Source organism: Trichechus manatus, unplaced genomic scaffold, assembly GCF_000243295.1.
Source record: "Trichechus manatus latirostris isolate Lorelei unplaced genomic scaffold, TriManLat1.0 scaffold00011, whole genome shotgun sequence".
Taxonomy (NCBI): domain Eukaryota; kingdom Metazoa; phylum Chordata; class Mammalia; order Sirenia; family Trichechidae; genus Trichechus; species Trichechus manatus.
In genome coordinates this window covers 16,818,783-16,832,568 of record NW_004443947.1, presented here as the reverse complement: position 1 = coordinate 16,832,568, position 13,786 = coordinate 16,818,783, and the positions used below count along the sequence as shown (strand labels likewise).

Sequence of the window (13,786 nt, the reverse complement as noted above, 5' to 3'; positions counted from 1 at the left end):
CAAAGAGGTGAGGGAGCCAGAAAAAGAAAGAGATAAAGAAGAGAGAGAACACTAAGCCCTACCTCTAACATGATCACTGGAAATTCCTGAAGGTGGGAATGGCTGAAGGATTTTTAAAATAATTTAATTTTTAAATTATCTATGTAGGAATAAATCTTCCTTCAGTCCAACCACTCTAAATCAGTGATTTTCAAAGTGTGATCTCCTGACTAGCAGTCTTGGTGTCACGTGAAACCTTGTTTGAAATACGAATTCTCGTGCACCGCCCCCAAACCAAACATAACCAAATCCATTGCTGTGGAGTAGATTCCGACTCATAGCGACCCTGTAGGACAGAGTAGAATTGCCGCACAGAGTTTCCAAACAGTGGCTGGTGAGTTCCAACTGCCAACCTTTTGGTTAGCAGCCATAGCTCTTAACCACTGAGTCACTGCCCCAGACCTACTGAATCAGAAACTCTGATGGTGGGGTCCAGTAGTTCAGAGCTCAGGCTGTTAACCAAAAGGTCGGCAGTTCGGATCCACCCGCCGCTCCCTGGAAACCTATGGGGGCAGTTCTACTCTGTCCTGTAGAGTCTCTATGAGTCGGAATCCACTCCATGGCAATGGGTTTGGGTTCCTGCCCCCCGAGGGGTTAAAATGTGTGCTGAGAACTTTTTTTTTTTGTGGTCTAAAATTTTTAATGAGGGAGAGCAACATACAGAGATGGGGCTGAGATGAGAGGAACTGGATGCCTGCCTCACTGGAAAGGCAGGGCTAGTTTGTCACTTTAATTTGGGCATAGACAATGGGGTCCAAGTCTGCAAAATGGTTTTCAGTCAAGTGATTGCTCTTTGCTTCTGAGGTTTTGAAAGTCATGCTGGCATAGGTAAGTGACTCCTCTGGGATGTCCAATAGCTTAGCTGGAGGATCTGAGTGAGGATCCAGGGCCTGGAGACTGGAGTGACATTTTTTGTAGCTCTTTATGATGAGGAAGACAAAGGCCATTAGCAGCAGTGTCAGTAGAACCCCAGCAAAAAGGCCAAAATCAAATGAAGAAGCTCTTTATTGGGGCTGGCATCAGGGCAGGGAGGAGAGCTAATCACTGGGGCTGTTGTGCAGGGGATGTCTTGTTGGCCATGGTTGGGTCCTGATTTGGAGAAACCTCTTCCCATGCTGTCTTCCCCACGGCTCAGCAGATGGTTCTCAGCGTCACAGGTTCAAAAATGTGAACTTGTCCAGCACCACGAATTGATTGATCTCTTTAGAACTGATTCCCACCAACAAAACTCACAGGACAGTAGTGTAGAAATTTTGCCTTCAGAACCTGCTTAAGCCCATTCACAAATATTACTTCCACTTGACAGTGGATGCTGCTGTACGCCCACTTTATGGCTTCGTAGGTCAGATATCACCCAGTTCATGATGGGTAGCTCAGGTTGCATAGTCACTTTGAATCCCATGGTCAGGTGTTCCGTTTTTACCAAAGCTTAGGAAGAAGCCAGGAGCTATTTTTTAAGAGGAGAATCTGTGGAAGAGGTCATAGCATTGCTTTAAAGTCCTTGGGGGTCTGTGCTGTGACTCTCCTATCGAGATTTGCTAGAGGCTCCTTATATCATCTCTATCAGTCCCAGACACTTTGAGTACCATTAGATTTGCTGGTTATTAATTTCCTAACAAATTACCACCAACTGGATGGCTTGAAACAAGATAAATTTATTCTCTTACAGTTCAGGAGGTTAGAAGTCCAAAAGCAAGGTGTTGGCAGGGTTGATGCCTTCTGGAGCTTCTGAAAAAGAACTTGTCCGATGCCCCTCTCCTAGCTTCTGGTGGTTACCAGCAAACCTTGGCCTTCCTTGGCTTGTGCAGCATCCTCACATGGTCTTCTTCCAAATGTCTGTGTCTCTGTGTCCAAATTTCCCTCTTATTATAAGGACATTAGTCAAGTTAGATATAGGTCTCAACTTAATCCAGTATAATCTCATCTTAACTTGAGGTTAAATAGGATCTGAAAAGATCCTATTTCCAAATAAGATAGGATTCACAGGTTCTGAGTGGACATGAATTTTTGTGCGACACTATTCAACCCAGTAAGGAGAACTTCAGCAAAATTTTACTGATTGTGAGGATGGTGCAGGACGGGGAAGTGTTTTCTTCTGTTACACATGGGGTCGTTGAGTCGGAACCCGCTCAATGGCACCTAACACCAAAGAGCCCTGGTGGCACAGTAGTTAAGCACTTGGCTGCTAACTGAAAGGTCAGAGGTTCAAACCCACCAGCTGCTCTGCAGGAGAAAGAGTTTGCAGTTTGCTTCCGTAAAGATTACAGCCTTGGAAACAGTAGGGGGAAGTTCTACTCTGTCCTATAGAGCCTCTATAGTCGGAATTGATTCCATAGCAGTGGGTTTTGATTTATTCAACCCAGTAGAGCTGATTAATAAGGTTCAAGTATTACAGCAGTTTGCATTGTAGTCTAAATTAGTTTTAGATCTTATTCTAGGATTTACCCAAAACTGGCAGCATTGTGGGCTGGTTATTCAGCAAATGGGTCAGATCAGCATATTCAGATGTATTGTATACGTTGCCTCCAAAATCTAAAGAGGCCCACTAAATACCAGGCTGCTTTCTTAAGGTAGGTGGTGCAAAGTGAAGCAACTTGTCTTTCATATGCTCAAGATTACCAGAAAAGTCCTTGAAGTGCCAGTCCTCTGAATTTTCTTTTTCTGTTTATTGTTGTAGTTTAAATGAAGTTTACATTTCAAGTTAGTCTCCCATACAAAAATTTATACATATATTGTTATGTGACTCTAATTGCTCTCCCCATACTGTGACAGCACACTCCTCCTTTCCACCCCTGATTCCCCGTGTCCATTCAACCAGCTCCTAACCCTCTCTGCCTTCCCATCTCACTTCTGGACTGAAGCTGCTCATTTAGTCTCTTGCATCTACATGTGTGTACTGAGAAGTTTTTACCTAAACCTTAGCAGAAGTCTGCTGCTTCCTCAGCCTTATGTAATTGGTACTTCAAAAAATGTAGAAATTGTGTCAATGTCCAGCAGAGATGTCGTTAGCAAGAAGTGAAATGCAAAGGAAAGGTAAAAAATTTACCCATGATCAGGAAAAGAGAGATATTCCTCTTGGATTTCACTGCTTTTGTGCACATTGTTGGCCTCCTACTCTCACCTATGGCTCCTTACAGCTAGTATCTGCACTGTCCCCCTGTGGTTTTCTCTGGCAACCTTACTCCAAACACACAGCAGGCATAAAGGGCTAAGGAGTGAATGACCTCCAGGAAGCAATTCTCAACCAATGATGGAAGAGAATGAGAGGATAAATACCCCAAATTCTTCACCCTTGAGATGGGACAAGCCTGAGCCATGTTCTTTATCATCCCCAGAGGTCCTCAGCATGGCTTAGCTCCAGTTGCCAACAACAATAATGAGCTCATTAACTCCTCCTGTTTTGGCTACCTTCCCTTCCATTCCCTTCCCTTCCCTTCCCCACTCCCCTACCATAGCTTCTGCGATCACCTCTCAAGTTCACTTCTTACACCCACATCCTTGCCACAGGGTCTGGTTCTGTTACTATAAGAGTAACAGAAAGAAATGAGGGTATGTGGAATCAGAAAAAAAATAACAGGATATAACAGGGACATAAACAGCAATGTCTATGATGAGGAATGACTGAAAAATACATAATTGAAGTTCAGAAGCTATTCCTATGGTGGACAAGGTATGTCTTTTACTTGAAAATAGCTATTTAAAGCAGCTGCAAGGAGCAAGCACCAAAATAAACAAACACAGGCATTTTAATAGACTAATACACAATTATTCTTTTCCATCCTTAAGGTGAATGTACTTGCTTTTCTTTTTTATTTTTCCATATCCTGTACATAGACCAAGAGGCAGTCATTCGAACAGAACAAGGGGATACTGTTACCGTGTGGTCTAAAATCAGGAAAGTTGTGTGCCAGGCTTGTATCCTTTCACCATACTTATTTGATCTGTATGCTGAGCAAATAAACCGGAAGCTGGACTCTATGAAGAAGAACTAGGCATTATGCAGATGACACAACTTTGCTTGCCAAAAGTGAAGAGAACTTGAAGCACTTACTGATGAAGATCAACACTACAACCTTCAGTAAGGATTACAACTCAACATAAAGAAAACAAAAATCCTCATAACTGGACCAATAAGCAACATCATGATAAACAGAAAATATTGAAAATATTGAAGCTGTCAAAGATTTCATTTCAATTGGATCCACAATCGACACCTATGGAAGCAGCAGTCAAGAAATCAAACGATGCATTGCATTGGACAAACCTATTACAAGAGACTTCATTAAAGTGTTAAAAACAAAGATGTCTCTTTAAGGACTAAAGTGTGCCTAACCCAGGCCATGGTATTTTCAATCGTCTCATATGCATGTGAAGGCTGGACAATGAATGAGGAAGACCGAAGAAGAATCGATGCCTTTGAATTATGGTGTTGGTGAAGAATGTTGAATACACCACGGATTGCCAGAAAAACAAACAGACCTGTTTTAGAAGAAGTACGGCCAGAATGCTTCTTGGAAGCAAGGATGGCGAGACTTCATGTCACATACTTTGTATATGTTATCAGGAGGGACCAGTCCCAGGAGAAGGACATCATGCTTGGTAAAGTAGATAGTCAGCAAAAAAGAGGAAGACCCTCAAGGAGATGGATTGACACAGTGACTGCAGCAATGGGCTCAAGCATAACAATGATTGTGAGGATGGTGCAGGACCTGGCAATGTTTCATTCTGCACCATGGCTTCAGTTAGGCACCTAACCTACTCAATGGCACCTAACAGTAACACAACAACAACAACATCCATCAAGGCCAATTAGAATATTCTGTGTTCTTCCATGGTTCTGCAACTTGGCCTCTGTAGATAATGAGCAGATACTTAATTGAAGAAATTGGCAAAGGCAGCTTGCACATTTGCCAAACCATCCAGTAATATTTTCTGTAGTGAAAGATATATATTTTTTTGTTTTCAGTAGGCAATAGCAGAAGAGTTACAATAAACTTAGGCAAACTTTCCTCTGAAATAAGCAGAGATTTGAATACCTGTTTTCAGGAATAGTAGATTAAATTCTGGATGGGAAAAATTTCACCATGGGATAATAATAGAGCTAGAAACAGGCAGAAGAAAATGTGTCAGAAAGAAACATATTGCCTGTAGAAAAAGATAACAATCTTTACGGGGCAACAGAACATTAACCAGTACAATTCTCCCCATCTCCCCCAACACTTTGTTAATATTTTACTTTAATTTCAAAATAAGGACAAATGCCATATCTTTTGCTGCCTGAAAAAATCATAAACATAATAATAAAATATAATTTTAATGGCCAATGACAATTATACTTTCCACTTTGTAATCCCATGACATTCATTTTTTTAAACTCCCTGCTCTCTCTTTTGGCTGACATATTGATTTGAAATTCAATGAAAATCTCATTAAAAATATTTTTGGAGGCAATCCAGTGAGCAAGAAGGAGAGAATGACCTGTGGGTAGTGTAAAAATGCACTGGATATGATGCTGATGCAGACTCACTCTTTCTGAACACAGCTGCCCCCGATCTGTAGTTTATGAACATCATTATTCCTGTGACTTAGATGACACATCTGTCCCCTAAAAGAGAAGGGAAAGTCTTGAGCTCCCAGAGGTCTATGTGACTATTTTCTTCAGTGATTGGCAATAAGCTCCCAACACTTGCCTAGTGATTGGCCCCCACCTAGGGATGATCCCAGGAAAAATTCCAACTTGAAATCCTCTCTCTTTGCAGTAACTATATTGAAAACACAGTGTGTATCTAAGAGATTGGTTGGATCAGCCTCATTCCATAGCATGCAATGTGTGCATGCATGATAAAACAAGATGAAAGAACTGCAATTTAAGTTGGAAATAAATACACAGAGCCACATATTTCACCTAGCTCATATCTGCTCATTTGGAAAGTAAAAGGTAACTATTTCTTTTTCAGTTTCATAGGTTGTATGGTAGCACTGCTAATAGCTCAATGCAAAACATGTACACATCCACAGAGAGAGAGAGAGAGAGAGAGACAGAGAAGAAGATTTCAATCTTAAGCTAAATCCTTTAAGGGGAAGGAAAACAGTTGAAGTGTAGAGATTTTTTTTTAATTGCTAAAAAGAAATTATGTGAAAATCACGAGGTATTATAAATTAATAATTTCTCTCTTCTCTTTTAAAGGACATGATGTACAGGAAACCTGATCAATTCCTCAGGATTGAATTTATACTCTTCAAAACTGGGCAATTTATACTCATGGAGTATGCTTTATCTTTCATTCAAAAGAGATCATAATTTTTTTCCCATATTAGAAATGGAGAAAATGAATCACAAAAGATAGTGTTCCAGAAGACTTCTTGTCAGGAGATGATCTCAAAATATTTTTTTTTTAAACACAAAATAGCAAAAGAGGAAGCATGGTCTCATATATGCGGTAGACTTAAGCTCAAAGGATTTTGGTTTTTTTAAAAGATATCTCACAACTGTGGCACAAGTATTATAAATATGAAGGTTTTTGGAATTTTAATGCAAATTTTGGGGTGAGGGATCAATATATTATTCTCAGAATAACTAAATTATCTGGCCAAAATCTGATGTATCAGAATTCTTTCTGGAGATGGTGAAAACTTTTTTTTCCTTAATGTCAAGCGTATCTTAGTTTTTAGCATATTTTGGTTCAAAGAATCTCTATATGCAACAGGAATTGAAATTTAGTTATGTAATTAATTCTACTACTCCTCATTGAAATTCTGTCACAGAATGCTGATTTCTCATTTAGCGCTTAGATTTTATCAAAAACAATGAAAGGAAGAGGCATATGGGAAATACTGGCTTTATGACATTAATCTGTTGCCATCGAGTCAATTTAGACTGATAACAATCTGTAGGACAGAGTAGAACTGCTCCATGGGGTGTCCTAGGTTGTAATCTTACTGCCACATCTTTCTCTTGTGGAGCAGCTGATAGGTTCGAACCACAACATTTTGGTTGGCAGCTGAGCATTTTAACCGGTGCACCACCAGGGCTTCTTTTATGAAGTTATCATCAACAAAGTTAGCACAGATTCCCTTTGGTAGATACCGATGTGAAAATATTTTCAACAAATTGGTCTTATTTAACTTATACACTTCCTTTCAGTACATCATGTTTCCTTTTTAACCAGGTTATCAAGGTGCTCAGAGATGTCCTTCATCAATTATAGTCTCAACGTTGTATCTTTCCTCTGCATGCTTTTCTCCCACCCCACCACAATTCAGATCTTTTCTGTTTCCCCTGTTTTAATGGTGTACTTAGTTCTTAGTACTTTATTCTCTGAATTTTTTTTACCTATTTTTAAAATTTTTATTGTAAAAATATAAAAAACACATTTGCCAATTCAACATTTTCATGTGTACATTTCAATAAAATCAATTACATTAATAATTCAATCATATTATGCAACCATCACCAATATCCACTGCCAAATTTTCCATCTTCATAAACAAAAACTCAATGCTACCTAAACAGTAATTTCTCCCCTTTTCCCATCGTGATTGTTAAGGTTCTGTGTCAACTTGGCGTGGCCATGATTCTCAGTGGTTTGGCAGTTGTATGATGTTGTGATCAGTTCCATGATGAGACTTGATATAATGCAATCACTTTCATGATGGAATCTTCTGTGAATAGCTGATCAGTTGAAAGGGAGTTTCCTTGGGGGTGTGGCCTGCATGAATATAAGTAGACTCTCTGGCAATGCTAGCATGTTATTGCTCGCTCTGGATCCTGTAGCTGGTTCCTGTTCATCTGATCTCTGGTTCTTGGGACTTAAGCTAGCAGTTTACCTGCAGTCTTGCTTGCCGATCTTGGGATTCATTGGTCTTCACAGCCTATGAACAAGAATCCAGCCATCTAACTTGTCGATCTTGGGTTTGGCAGCCCCTGCAGCTGCATGAATCAGGAGAAGCCTCCAGCCTGACCTACGGATTTGGGACATTCCAGCTTCTACAACCATGTGAGCCATTTCTTTGCTATAAATCTCTTTATATAGATATTTATATGGTTTACTGGTTTTGCTTCTCTAGAGAATCCAGCCTGACGCTGTCCCTCCTGCCCCTGGTAACCACTATTAGACAGTAATCTCTATCCCTTTGCATATTGTAGGTATTTCACATTAGTGAAATCATACAATATTTGTTCTTTTGATATTGACTAATTTCCCTCAGCATAATGTTTTCAAGGTTCATTCATGTTGTGGCATGTAGTTCTTAATACTTTAATATAAAGTACCTCATATCCAATGGAATAAATACAAAGTAATTTATTTGCTGTTACTAAAGTTATCAACTATCTTCTAGTTGTCATATAATGGATAAATTTCAGAACTTATCTTGTTCATTCTGCAGTATTTCTCTCTTTCCTCCTATGTTGTAGTTCTACTCTCTCCTTGTTTTACTCTTAAATCTGTAATTACTGATCCCAAGTCTCCTTCGTCAACTATTTTTTCTACACTCACTTTAAATATTGGTATTTCCAAATAACCTGTTCAGTGTTCTGACTTCAGCTTTCTGATTTTCCTATTTATAAAACTGGTTACAATTGAGTCACTTTTGAATCATGGAAACCCCCTGTGTATCAGAGTAGAATTGTGCTTCATAGAGCTCTTAAGACTGTGACTTTTTGGAAGCAGATCACCAGACATTTCTTCCAAGGTGCTACTGGGTGGACTCAAACCTCTAATCTTTGAGTTAGCAGCTGAGCACATTAATCATTTGCACCACCAAGGGACTCCTTCCTATCCTATAAGTTTTAGGTAGTATCACACCTATGGTTTTGATATAGACTTTCCCATTTTATAAATACAGAAACTCATAAAGTGAAGTTAATCAACTTTCCCAAGGTCATATATTCACTAATAATCAGAACTTAAATTTTAACAATGTTAAGGTGACACAAAAGTGTGTGTTCCTACTACCATACTGCATTATGTGTGTATCGGAAGAGATAGGCTGTGGTAACAAATTCCACAATATCTCAATGGCTTGAACAACTCAAGTTCATTTCTTGCTTTTGTTTCAAGTTACTGTCTTTTAGTGAGGCTCTGTGCTTTATGTGATTGCATTCTGGGATCCAAGGTGACAGAAGCTTTTCCTCCTGAAAGGTTACTTGTTTTAGTAGGGGGGAGAGGAGAGTTGGGGAATTGAGCACCAGCAGTTAAAAACTTAAATGGAGATACGAAACACACATCACTTTCACTCACATATCTTTGACCAAAGCAACTCACATGACGTGATTCCAGGGTGTCAAACTTGAGGAGAACCAGGAAATTGTGAGCAGGAGTAAATAATGCCTACTACAATTTCCCTATGGGGTACAATACTTACTATATGTTTTATAATTGTAGTGGAATTATTATTTGTTTATTTTTGACTACCAACCTCATTATCCCCTTCTTAATGGCACCACAAATATTGGTGAAGGAAGATTTTCTTTCCCCTATTTTGTGTGATCTTATAGGATGGATACAAAAGTACATATATTATCCCTGTTGCCATAGCAGAACAAGCATCCAGGCACAGGCTGAACCAGTTAGATGCCCTCCCCTCCTCCAAGACTTGAGGCCTGAGGAAATGAAAACAAAGCAGGAGAAAGGATGGAAGATTATTCTTTCTAACAAGGCAAGCAGACTCAGCAATTGCTGCTGTGATGATCTTGCTCTGGTTCTCTCCTGGTGCCCTCTAGAAATCTCTTTCTAAGTCAGTTCCACCCATTTATTCTGTGAATTCCCTCATGGCCTTTCAGTTTTTGTTTTTTTTTGCATAGTGGAGTTAGACTCTATTGCTTCAACCAAGTCATCCAAACTTATACACATCACTTATTAATATTCTGAAGTTATGCTGGGGGTAATTTGGGGTATCCAAACATGATGTTTTAGGAAATATGTAACATATAACATTTATAGAATAAAATCCAGAAATAAACTAATAATGGTAGTGACATTAATTTACCTGACTTTTATTAATAATATAGGCAGCGTCTGGGTTATGAAGGAAATCAGTTCCTGTGCCTTTAAGAATTTGTAGGTAAGTCAGACCAAGTGCATTCAGTTCTTATTTAGCCTTACTTTAATGTAGGAAAAGGCTGGAAGCCTTTTCAATCATTTAAAAACTGCACATGCAGCAAGTGAAGGTGATTGTGATGAAGAATTTGTTGTCAGTAGGGGTGGGTTCAATCATTTCAAAGTGAGGGCAAATTTACATAATATTAAAAGGCAAGTAAGAGTTGTCTGTTAGTCTGTTGTTCATAATCGGGGTGTCATGGATTGAATTGTGTCCTCTAAAAATATGTGTCAACTTGGTTAGGCCATGATTCTCAGTATTGTGTGATTGTCCTCCATTTTGTGATTGTAATTTTCCTATGTGTTGTAAATCCTAATCTCTGTCTGTGGTTAATGAGGCAAGATTAGATTATGTTAAAGAGGATTAGGGTGAGATTGTAACACCCTCATTAAAGTCACATCCCTGATACAATGTAAAGGAAGTTTCCCTGGGTTGTGGCCTGCAACACCTTTTATCTTACAAGAGATAAAAGGAAAGGGAGACAAGCAGAGAGTTGGGGACCTCATACCACCAAGAATGCAGTGCCAGGAGCAAAGTGTGTCCTTTGGACCTGAGGTTCCTGCATGGAGAAGCTCCTAGTCCAGGGGAATATTGATGACAAGGATCTTCTTCCAGAGCCAACAGAGAAAGCATTCCGCTGGAGCTGATACCCTGAATTTGGACTTCTGGCCTACTAGACTGTGAGAGAATAAACTTCTGTTTGTTAAAGCCATCCACTTGTGATATTTCTCTTATAGCAGCACTAGCTGACTAAGACAATTTGGTACTGGGAATGGGGTGCTGCTCTAACAAGCATCTAAAATGTGGAAGTGGTTTTGAAACTCTGAATGGATAGAGGACTCAGAAAGAAGTGAGAAGAACTGTTAACACCAGAGACAGCACAGATGGTGAGAAGCAGCAGCAGAGGACTGGCAGTGGCAGAGGACTGGCAGCAACAGAGAATCAGCAGAAGCAGAACCCGCAGCAGCAGAACCGGGAGACCAGTGCCAGACAGTGCTGGAGCCAACCCACAGAGTGAGAGAGCTGAGTGCCTTTGTACAGGAGACTTCCCGGTAGAGTCGGGTATCTCTGGGCACTTATCAGTGGGGCTAGGCTTGCCGACCCACGGAGCAAGAGAGCTGAGTGCCTTCCATCCGAAGTTTACCATCAGAGTAGGGTGTCTTCAGGCAATTATCAGTGGAGCTACAGAGCTCTGGAACACTTGCCCCAGCAGGGCAGATGTGAGTGTGAGGCCTGAGGGCTGAGAGGCCAAGGAACAAGGAAGCAGAAGCTGAGGAGACAAAGAACACAGGAAGCCGAGCTGCCTCAGTCTCAAAAGGTATGGCCATGGCCTCTGGTGTTTCTAAGGGTGGAATTGCCACTCAGAGGGACTAGGAGAATGGTGCACCTAAAGCCAAGGGAGCATAGTTGCTGTCCCAGTGAGCCTGGAAGGTGGAGCTGAAGCCCAAGGCTAAGGGGTCTCCACTCAGAATCCAGAGAATATGGCCAATACCTAGAGTCTGGAGGGCCGGGCCATTGTATAAATTGTCTCAGAGAACAGAGGATTATTTTCAAAGCTTTGAGGGCTAATGTAATGTATTCTGCTGACTTGCTTGGTGCCTCTTATGCCTTCTTTCCCTTCAATTCCTCCCATTTGTAATGGAAATGTTTACCTTGCACCTATTTTGCCATTGTACTTTGGAAGCAGATAACTTGTATTCTAGATTTCACAGATGAAGAGGAATTTTTGGATTTTGGACTTGGAGTTGATTTAAGACTTTTGCTGTGTATGACATGTTTTACATGTGGCAAGGACATGAATTTTGGGGGGGCAAAAGGTGACATGTCATGGATTGAATTGTTTTCTCCCAAAATATGTGTAAACTTGGTTAGGCCATGATTCCCAGTATTGTATGGTTGTCCTCCATTATGTAATTGTAATTTTCCTGTGTTGTAAATCCTAATCTCTGCCTGTGGTTAATGAGGCAAGGTTAGATTATGTTAAAGAGGATTAGGATGGGATTGTAACACACTTATTAAGGTCACATCCCTGATCCAATGTAAAGGGAGTTTCCCTGGGGTGTGGCCTGAACCACCTTTTATCTTACAAGAGATGAAAGGAAAGGGAAATGAGCATAGAGTTGGAGACCTCATACCACCAAGAATGCAACACCAGGAGCAGAGTGCATCTTTTGGACCTGGGGTTCCTGCATGGAGAAGCTTCTAGTCCAGGGAAAGACTGATGACAAGGACCTTCCTCTAGAGCTGACAGAGAAAGCCTTCCCCTGGAGGTGACACCCTGAATTTGGACTTCTAGCCTACTAGACTATGAGAGAATAAACCTCTGTTTATTAAAGATATCCACTTTGGTATTTCTGTTACAGTAGCACTAGATGACTAAGACACAGGGGAATGCTTGTGTAGTGAAAAGTGTAAGGAAACCATAAGAAGGCCAATGAGAACCTCTGAAGGGAATGAGGTGACTCCTTTGCTATAGGATGCTTCAACTCAGAATGCTTAGCACCTGGGTGAAAATCAGCTTGGTGATAATAGGATAAGTACTTCACTAATGTGATTCTGAATGAGCAATTTTCATATTAATAGCTTTCTCACACTATTAATGAAAACACAATTTGCCACTATAATGGGGACATCACTTAAATTAGATCAAAATTGCTAACATGAACAGGGCTGTTAATAAAGCTAAGCTATTGTATGTGCTAATGGTTCTCCTATTGTATTAACATGTTCTTATATTCAGAAATTTGTATTACATTGAAAAAACAGTGCCATTTTGTTGACTGATAATGTCATTTACTATATGTGCAAGTCATTGTCATCACATTAACTTTGCAAAGATCTACCAGTAGCTGAGAAAAAGACAAACAGAAAGGAAAATTCCACACATTGAAACTAACAATGAGCATTATAGCAGCTAAACTTCCTTGATCTGGGATTGCTATTCTCAGTCATCCAGAGTAAATTATAAACTATTAAAGGGAGAGGAAACATTGTAAGAAAATTAAAAATTTAAACACTATAGATAGATACATAATAATGACACATTTTTCCATGTCCTTAAATTTTAACCTTCCAAGCATATATAACCATGTGTTTGTGAAATGTTTATATGTAAAGTTAAACACAGATAAGACTATCAAATTTTTTATAATCATTTAAGAGTTTTGATTTATATTGTATATAAATATCCTCTAGACTAATGTTGCACATGAAGTAAGATAACTAATGGTAAACTACTTAGCTCACTACTTAGCATACAGCACAGGGTAAGTGAGAAATAGCAGCTGTATTATATGTGTACGAGGAAGGGAAGGTCAAAAAGGGGAAAAATTTAAATGATAGAAGGTATTATCTCTGTTGGTTTTATAGAAATTCTTTTTCCCTGGAATATAACTTTTTACTAGTTAAAAAACAAAATAAAAGCTTCTCCCAATATTAGCCATTAGGAATGAAAGATGGTCCCAGCACTGCTAGCTGGATTTCAGTAATGCTTGGTAATACTGTTCAGTAATGCCCTAGTAGTATGGATTACAGTTATGCCTGGTAGTATGATGCAGACCCAGCCTTAACTTCCAAAGTAGCTACTTTCCCATGTAGAGAGTAAGTCATGTTGACTTGGCTGCACTCTATTCATAAATTCAATTAA

The 13,786-nt window shown here is 39.7% G+C and overlaps 1 pseudogene; it reads right to left on the bottom strand.

Moving 5' to 3' along the window:
• Positions 1-755: 755 nt before the first annotated feature.
• LOC105756022 (transmembrane protein C1orf162 pseudogene) lies at positions 756-1,153 on the bottom strand (annotated as a pseudogene).
• Positions 1,154-13,786: the final 12,633 nt, after the last annotated feature.